This window comes from Aulonocara sp. 'chitande type north' Nkhata Bay, linkage group LG19 (assembly GCF_057382095.1).
Source record: "Aulonocara sp. 'chitande type north' Nkhata Bay isolate Kocher_YH1m ecotype deep benthic linkage group LG19, A_spYH_male_GT1.1, whole genome shotgun sequence".
Lineage (NCBI taxonomy): Eukaryota > Metazoa > Chordata > Actinopteri > Cichliformes > Cichlidae > Aulonocara > Aulonocara sp. 'chitande type north' Nkhata Bay.
In genome coordinates this window covers 30,225,814-30,236,033 of record NC_141362.1, presented here as the reverse complement: position 1 = coordinate 30,236,033, position 10,220 = coordinate 30,225,814, and positions in this window count along the sequence as shown.

The window sequence follows — 10,220 nt, the reverse complement described above, 5'->3', positions numbered from 1 at the left end:
GAATCCCTGTACCAGATCGTGACAATTTCAGCCTTATTCTGTTGTCAGTTTTAAATCAGCCATCATAACAGCATGTGTTTCTTTTGTATTTACCTTTAATGGCAAACAAAATGGGAAACATACTATGCACACTGCAACTGTTTATTGGATTTCACAAGTATAATTAATAAAAACACAAACACACAAAAACCCCAGATGTTTTATTGCAACAGAAACTTTAAAGTCAAAGTACGTGCTTTTATTAAAAGAAATCTTTTAACGCTTCAGCGACATATTGGCAATTCTCTTTATCGCGAAACACGCATCTGTCTGAAGAATGAAAAAGTGTGTGATCTTAGAAGTACCGCAAAGCCAATCGCTTCAAAGAAAGGCAGCAGCTGTGAAGACATGAAAGCTTAAAAAGCCCTTATCAGATTGGTAAAGTGTTTTTCTCAAGACACGAAGAAAGGTACAGACACGCACACAAACCCAAGGAATCATGAATCAGAAGTTATTAGCATAATTCAAAGTAAATCACGAGAGACACATCAAGGTTCAGCAGTTTATAAGCTTTGCTGCAAAAAGGTATAAAAATCTAAATTTAAATATGTGCGATATAGCGGATCTTGTACCATCTTTTCTCTGATGAGAGAGACTTCTATTTTCAGTGCCTATACCAAAAGTTAGGTCCTGAGGCTGAACACAAGATGATAAGAACATACTGTACATGGCAGTTTTAATGCATCACACTCAAAGGACCAGAAACTGTGCTATCATGGATAATAACACTCCCAGAGTACCCCAGCTATTAAACGATAGTATTCTGGGTCACTTGCTTGACCATACATAGACTGACTATTACATCTAATTGCACTAGTCTGTCACAAGCAATAGTAATCATATTGAACTGCTCAGTAAGTTCCATGTGGCATGATTTATAGACAAACTTCGTCTCTCTATAAAGTGGCGTTTGGACACAGTTCAGCTCAGGGAGACCAGGCAATCGCTATAACATCTGAAATTACTCATAATCTCAGTTCCCAGAAAACCTTGGGAAACACTGTCTTGCTGTGCAGTTGGAGTAATCTGACTCATTCGCTAAATTAGATGCTTCGTGAGGTGCCAAGTTGATAGCTTTTAGAATCCTAAGGAATTTCTGTCAATCCACAGTTGAAAACTTAGACTTAGGCAGAGAAGCGAGAAGCAGGATTCCTCCTTTGGATGCCAAAGTCATGAGACTCCTGGATTTACAAGTCAGATAAAGGTTTATCTGCCCTTGGAAAAGGTCATAGGCCCCAAACTGGATTTTAATCAGATGGAGCAGACAGGAAAGGAAGTGAGACTTCTGAATGTGTGATGCAAGTTGCCAAAGGAAGAACATAAAGACTACCTGAACACCAGAACGTTTACCTTAAATCTGATTCTTTACCATGTTTTTTTGTGTATGTGACTTTTTGTGATCCGTCTTTTTTAGCTGTTAATAATTATTGCAGTTAATATTTTTTTTAAAAAAAAGGAAGGTTTTAATCTGAACGCACCAAAGGAAGTGTTAAACAGATGGCTTATTAAGCAGTGAGTCTGCTATTCTGTATTAAGTTGTTTCAGAAGAATGTCGAGCCTCACTTGGACTTGTCTGCAACAGCGAAGATAAAAGTTTTATTTCTGTCATGAGAATATCTGCTGTGCTGCAATGATCTAATCATGCGGATTGAGTTAGAAGGAGAGTTGATCAGAGACACATCTTTGTGTGCAGCCTAGCCTGACACTGGAGATACGAACACCTTGTTAAAAATGTGAGAATCGGGCATATTAATGATAATACACAAAACTGATTGAGTTGTTTTAAATCCAGCTATGACAGCACCCCGGTGCAGAATGAATGAATTAGTTGCTAGCTCAAGGGTCTTACAGCTGCAGCTTGCTGCAGGGTTCACTGTAATGCAACTGTCTCATTAGGCCACTCATAAGGAATTATGCTCATATCAAAGAGTTAATCAATACAGCTATGTATAAATCAGCAAAATGCAGAAAGAGGTTTTTCAACGTGGAACGATATGACAGTATTAGGAAGTTCACTGTTTGTACAACAGACTACAACACGTATCTTGAGACTCTGAGATGCTTACAGCCGTGAATGAATAATGCTGGTAATACTGGGAGTTTGCAGAGAAAAAGACAGTCTCAGAAAAACAGTGTGTACAAAGCGAAAGCGTTTGTAATAAAGGCGCTTATGCTTTTGAAGTACTTTTTTCCCCTTCTTAGATTCCAAACAAAAGATGTTCATAAATAATAACAATACTACACATAAATGGCGAGAGAGAGACAAGATAATTTTGTGCTCGGCGTGGTTCCTCTGTTTGCAGTGCCTCCCTTTTCATATGAAAATCAGAGTGTCATCTTGGAAAATGTAACAGAAGTGAAAACGACTAAAATTTAATATGTGTAAAAGACGGCGTGGCAGCGGGACCTCCTCATTAGTAGCTGCTGCTTTTGATTGTGGACAACAAAACAATTCTTACATCCTTCTGGTGGCTGTACGGGATCCCATCAGATTATACATAAATATACATACATTAAATCTATAAAGATTAATTAAAGAAGTAAAACATACAGTTTTTCATCGACTTACTTGAAGGATTATCATGCAAGTGATATCTGTATGTAATGTGCTGTTTGTAGCACTGCTACAGCCTCATGCTCTATCCATAATAGATGCAAAATCACATCAAAGCCTAAATAGACACAACTGAGTGATTTTCAGCATCTGAAAAAAACCTCTCTCGTGTCTCATCACAGTTGTGTTGTTGGCAGGATGACCAGAGGGTGGCACTCTAGTAACAGCAGTAAAATGGTTGTAAACCGCATGTTTTTATATGAGGCTGTTTGGATATGTATAGCACCAATATCGCACTCAAAATCAAGAGCTGTATAAGACAGACGGAGTATGATGCTTTCAAAAATAGTTTGGGGAATTTTTTTAAGACAATATATGTAAATAGACTAGACTAGATTCATCAGTCAAAGTGATTGCAGTTAGTTTAAAGGCAGATGTAAATCAAAGCAAATAAATCTGTACATATTTAGTAAATATCTTTGCCATACAGACCTGCAGCTTAATCTGCAGTTAAAGCACTAAGACTTTAAGTTATAGCAACTCTGTATCATCTCATACTATTTAACATTCAGGTTTTGTAAAAAGAAAGAAAAGGATTTACACAAAATATAGTCTATTAAAGTCCTGCTTAAATTTGGGATCCAAGATCGATTACACTCCACATGCTCACTCTTTTTGACTTGTAAGGATAAATGTGAAGCAAACAGGAAACAAGTGCTGCTGTGATTTTGTTTCCTTTCGTCATGCATTTCACTGTAGCTTTTCATAAGAGGACAGTTAAAAAGGATTTTTTTAAATAATTATTTCCCCCCCAAAATCAACAATAACTTTCCAATTTGCACACTAGAAGAAAGAGCTTCAGTGTGAGTTTACATACTGAATCCCAAGTGTGCATGGTAGTGTTGATGAAATAGCATAGTACATAGCCAAAACAAGTCATTTATCAAGAGTTTCATCAACATGAGGCATCATTTGGGAGCATTTCCTGTTTCAAAAAACTCCTCAGGGACTTAGTTATCAGTGAGCATCAATTCCCTGTAGACTCCTCTTGCTGAGACAGTGGCCTTGAGACAGAGTGTGACCCTGCACCTACACAGCTTGATGGCCTAAATGGTTTAATCAATGTGGGTCTTTGAGGGATAAGGGCTCTTATGGGGGATGATGCTCAAGGGTGCATAGGGTCAGAGTGGATGATCAATATTTAAGGGGCCCACAGCATTGGCAATACAGTGCAGATGTGCATCTTTAGCTCCCTTCTAGCCAAAAAATAAGCTACTTGTAAAAAATGAATATGCCCCTGGGTAAATTAAAGGCGGACATTGTATGAAATAAGCTTAGAACTGGAGTTGAATTATGATCCTGCTGTTACATTTGTACATAAAAACCAAAAACTAAGTGCAGGTAGCATTGTTCCCATTGTTCCCTTAACAATATAAGTTAGCACAGGGCAGCTGAATCAGCTATCTCGATGAAAAAAATGGATTCTGAATGTGAGACTCTATAAAATGAGCATGAACTGCAATATTTCTGTCACTCTGCACAAAGAGAAAAAATATATCTTCATCAGCTCTTTTATCACCCTTAATTTAAGCTGTGTACTTTTGGTTATATCCTGAAAAAGGCTGTCTTTATGCATTATTTAGGTGGTGTTTTCTGACTAACACTTCCCAGTGACACTTTTTTTGTATTGGCGAGAAACCATAAATAACCCCATTTTAATATATGACAGTGAATACACTAGGAGCTACAGCTTCATCCTCCCTAAGGCTTCTTGGAGAGGATGATTTGAGCCACACTCTCCACTATTTCGCTCTTCATACCTGCCAAAGGAAACAACAACGAGAGCTTCATGCACCATGTCTTTATTCACCTTGTGTGCTTTTGTTGGATCAGAGTCTTGTCCGTCTTGTCTAATACTAGAGATGGACCGATCCGATATTACGTATCGGTATCGGTCCATACTGACCTAAATTACTGGATCGGATATCGGAGAAAAATAAAAAATGTAATCCGATCCATTAAATATCACGAAAGCACCTCACAAAACTTGCAACACGCCGTAACTCACCTCAGAACGTTAGCACGTCGGAGCAGTATGCATCATGTGATAGAGCGGCTGTGGCATGCGGGACCTGTGGTGGTCTGGATAGCATTTGGAGCTTTGCTAGCAACCCGGCATTTCATCTCCGACAAAGTTATCCCGAGAGAAGTAAAGCAAGTGTGTAAGTCCATCTCTGAATGTTTGTAAAGCATTCCTGCGTTAAGCTTAACAAGCGTTATATGGAGCGACTGCCTCTTCTCGCTGCTACTTCAATCATGAAACTGCTTAACGATCAGCTGATCGGCTTTTCTGTCGCGAGTCCGTCTCTCTGGTTTGTTTTTGGCCCACTTTGCACCAGAAAGAGGAAACCAGCGGCTGAACAACAGAAGCACGTTTAAGCTTGATCAGCTGTTGTTAGAATGTATTTAATATTACTTTCTACTCGAGGATCTTTTTCTACGTAGCTGACGCTGGTAACTGTGCAGGGGCGGATCTAGCAAAGTTTAGCCAGGGGGGCCGATAGGGCATTAACAGGGAAAAGGGGGCACAAAGACATACTTTTCTTTCTTATTCTCATTTAAAATGTCGAGCTTTTAATAAATAATTATCTGACACCCAAAGTTTTAATTTGATGCAAAATGAATAGAAGTCCATTACTGTATATAGTAACTATTAAGTCTAATATATATACCCTAGTAAGCTATAGTACTTTTTCCTTTGGGAAGGTACCATCTGTGCAGTCTGCAATTCTGTTGAAGAAAGATGTTGAATCTATTTAATATTTCTTGAAAAATAATTGATTTCTGTGCATTTTTTTCACACTGCATCAAATTAAGGTTGATTACGTTGATTAAGCATCATGAGGTGGAGCGTGAGGGGTGGTTCCCCATTTTTTATTTATTTATTTTTGTTGTTGCTGGGAGTTGGAACCCTATTAGTTAGGTTGCTTAATATTTATGCTAAGTACTCTTTCAAATACCAGAATAGGGAGGATGGTGTAGGTTTAAGTTTATTAGATTGATCAGTATTGCTGAACTATGAAATAATTTTTTTTGCATACAGGTATAACAGAATAGCTTTAGTGTAGTTGTTGTTTTAAACTTGAGTATGAACTTATACAAAATGCGGCAAGATATTTAAAAAACAGTTTTGTTGATTAAAAAACACTATATCGGATTCATATCGGTATCGGCAGATAACCAAATTTATGATATCGGTATCGGTATCGGACATAAAAAAGTGGTATCGTGCCATCTCTATCTAATACTTGATGTAATTAATGAGCTCAGAGTTCAGTGCGACCAAAAATCTGCCTATGGAGCAGGAGAGAGACAAACCTGTCGATAGTCAACAACTGAGTTTATGTAGTGCTGAAAATGGAGGTTAACCACACACAAAAGCAAGTCTGACCAAGAGTTCATCGAGCTCTGCTTCAATAGATTGAAGCTTAAGTCCTCATCGACTGGCTGTCGAGTTGCAGCTTATCTAACTTTGTGCTTCTGGGGCTGAAAACTTTCTAAAACTGAAAGACCTGGATATTCTTCAAAGGCTCTTGAACAAACTTTTTTTTTTAATCCACATGAAAATGTACATACTGCAAAACAAAAAAGTCAGATGCACTGGCAAGGTGACCTCTGTTGTAGCGTGCAGCAGTTGCTAAGTAGGTTGACCTTGTGGAGCACCTTGGTGAAGCCCTCATTCACACTTTTGAATGAAATGGCTGAGCCAGTACTGAACTAATTGCCATGCCCTTTGTGTGGAATTTAACATAACCCTGGTCCTGTAGTGTATGCAGCCTGAGCCATTTTCAACTGTCAATTTGTATGTGCATTACAGAATTTTCTATTAAAACTGAAAACTCATTTTCCTGTACAGATGTGTCTCCGTCAAAACCCCCGTGGTGCTGTTGAAATAGAGATCGGCAAATCTGCAATCTGTTGAACAGCATCTGCTGTAATAAACACCCTGAAATCATCAAAATTCAGAGCGTGTGAGAGTGAGGCAGACCCCTAAGCTAATATCAGTGTGACCATTACTCACAATCCCGCCTGGTCAATCATGCTAAATGTCCCCATCGCTGCTGTTGTCATCCAGCCTTTGCTCCTCAGCCCCCTCCTCACACCGGAGGCCTAATCCATCATCCTGCCTGCAGTGCAAAGGGATGGAGCATGCAGAAAAGCTACACTGAGGGATTTAACTTTGTTACCACCAGAGGCCATAAATCTACAGCGGCTGCCTCCAAGAGCTGCTCTACAGTTACATGATTAAATGTATGACATAACATAAAGGATGCATAGATGTGAATGAGAAATCAGAATCAGAATCAGAATCAGAATACTTTATTGATCCCTGGGGGAAATAATTTTTTGTTACAGTGCTCCATTTTAAACCAACATTAAGACAAGCCAGACAATACACTAACTAAGAATAGTACAATATATACATATATATACATACATACATACATACATAAGTCACTCATAAATAAATAGTTGGAAAAGAAACATGTGTAGTTGTAGCAGCAAACAGTGTGTTAAGTGGATGCGTTGTACAGGGAGATGGCCACAGGCAGGAATGATTTCCTGTGTCGTTCAGTGGTGCTTTTCGGTAATCTCAGTCTCTCACTGAGATTACCGAAATTGTGGTTGTGGCACTATTGTGATATTTTACCTCGGCTATAGAGCTGTACCCTAATGTGCTGCATAGTTCTACGCTTTTAATATATTTCAAAGATGAACTTTATCAAGATTTAAAGATTTGGTCCAGTCAGCTTCTTAACTTGACAAACAGTGTGGCTTAATGGAAAGAAACCATTTCATCCAATTCTTAAGGGAGTTTTTTTAAAAAAATATATATTTATCATTTTGATATTAAAATGTAGTTTTCCAACCCAGCCTTGTAAATACAAGTAAACATGTTTCTTCATCTAACAATATATCTTGCTATGCATTAAATACATCCAGTACACCTAAAGAGAATCTAATGAACAAATGCAAAAACACTTCTTATCCTCTTATTGACAGCTTCTTCTAATGACATGCAAATGCTCACTGCAAAATTCAACCTTGTATGGATTGGTTTATTGATCGTCCTTTAACGACAGGACAAAGGTCAAGGGTTACGTGCTTTCTCGTGTACGAGTCCACATGCTTAAAGACGTATTGTGATATCCATTTTGCTGACTCTTTCAGTGACGCACTTCCAGCGTCCTCTGTCAGGCAACAATAAACCATGTGTACATGTTTTACAAGTCATATGGAGACAGTGACCTTCAGTGATGTGGATAACAAGACAACTGTTGATGAAAGCGTCATATTTCAGACGTTATACTGAGTCAATGTGACAGACAGTGACTTGAGGCACTAATTACACTCTGTCTTGTCACAGTTAAATTGTCACACTGGTCCTGTTTTCAACACCAGAGGGAGCTGCCTGCAGGGTGAACGTACCTTTTTTGCATTTACTGAAGTCTGATGTATAGTGGGAGAACGCAGCAATGTGTGAACTGGAGTTAGCACTAACGTATTATTTTTTGCTCTCTGGAGCGTTTTGATTTATGTTGTTTTCTCCTTCGAGTAAATAATTCTGCAGAGGCTTCTGATTATTCAAAAATGAGTGAAATGTGTGACAAGATGCCCTTTTCCACTAAAAGCATGTTTACCGTGTCTTGGAGTGGATTAGCACGAGGAAGAGGATAGGCTCTGTGGATCGTTTATTTTTAAAAATGCAGCGTGGTCGTTGCATACTTTGTTTATACACTGACTGGCATCGTTAAGTGAGAGCAAGCAGACTCTCTCTTGCCAATTGTCCTCTCGACACAAATCAACTTTTGTGGCTGAAGACAGAGGAGGTGGAAGAGGAAATCCTATAGGCCGGAGAGTGCTCTGTGAGACGCAAGTGTTTTTCTTTGCATGGAGACAACAAAGAAAGGTCATGTGAGGCTTCAAAGGACATAACGATATTTCATCTTAAGCACTGTTGTTGTGCAACAGGATAGTTTCTGTAGTTGGAAGAGAACTATCTCAATGTCTGAATATGTGATTTTTCAATCTGAAAAACTGGCTCTGGTATGAATATTCATTTCTTGCTGCATTTACATTCCAGTTTCTCTCCAATTGAGAAAGTTATTGAACGTTTACCAAGCTTTTAAATATGACCTTTTCAGGCCAACATGCCTTCCAATCACAGCTGGACTAACTATATTGAAATTCTAACCCTCCTCTTCTGTTGAACGGCCCTCTTTTTCTTTCTCCGTGCACGAGCCGGGTTTATCTTTAGTGCGCATTGAATATTTATACAGCAGGTGGCTGGGGAGTCAGTCACTGATCTCTAAGGTGACTTGCTGAGCCTCTGTGGGAGGTGCTGGTGTGATGGGGTTGGTCTGGGATGAAGTCACATGGGACATATTGTCTCCTCGGTGTGTCCTTTTATTCCACTTAGGTAAAGGATTATATTGTGTGGTAGACTGCCTACCACAAGCACAGAGGAGAAGAGTCAGGGAGCCATTAGAGTGCTATTATAGCTAAACTGTCATTTGATTGATGTTCTCAGCTCTCAACATCAAATATTGTGCTCTTTGCACACACCGGTTGTACATGCTGTTGTTGTATATTAACAGATGAAAAACTCTCCGGCACACCAAAAAGTGAGAAACATTTGAAGATTTGATTAATAAGACAATCTGAGTTTTAGACTCGGGCTCTCTCACATATTCTCCCACACTAGAGGTGGAAGGAAAGGAAGGTGAGACAGTAATTTATCATGCACTGAGGATTCACATCAGGGAGATGCTCTGAATGATAATCATGTTGTCTGAGATTGAGGTCAGCCTCATTGCTGGGGGACAATTAGAAATCCTATTAAAGTTGATACGAGGATCATCTTTTCATAATAGCTTTTAAGATATTGCTTCAAGGATGGAGTGATTTCTTTAGAGATCACTTTGCGATGACACTTTCATAAAACACAGAGCACGAGCATTTAAAATCCAAAATGCCAGGCCTTGCATTGTAACAGTTCATGCATAAACTGCTTTCTTAATGTGGGTTATAGCTGCAAAGACTTTTAATAAGCTTGCTGCTGTCAGAGAGCAATTTTCCCCCTGAGCTGAACTCTTCTTCATGCATTAACAGCTGACAGAAAATAGTAACTCTGACGAGCACCTCAGACATGAAAGGGCACAAACTAATGCAAAATTTGCTACTGTAGCCGTTTAGATATTGTATTGCATAAACTATACAGTAATGTAACAAAAGTAGACACATGAAGAAAACTTTTTTTAAACTTTTTTTGGATTGAGCTGCACAGACTTGTAAGAAAGTGTCCAATAATAAATTAGCAATTCTCACAAAAAGGCAAGGAGAAAGTTTCTGGGCATTGGCATTTCATTGTTGTAGCCACAAAGCTGTCCATGAACTGAATGTGTGAGATAAGTGCTTTGGAGTGCAAACAAACTGAAACAAAAGAACATGAGGTGGAGATTGGTTTAGTAAGTAAGACAGGGGGAGGAAGCACTTCTGCCGTCCAAGGGCATCATAAACCCCAGCATGTGTCTGCACAACAATGCCAACAGGGGCACAAATTCTC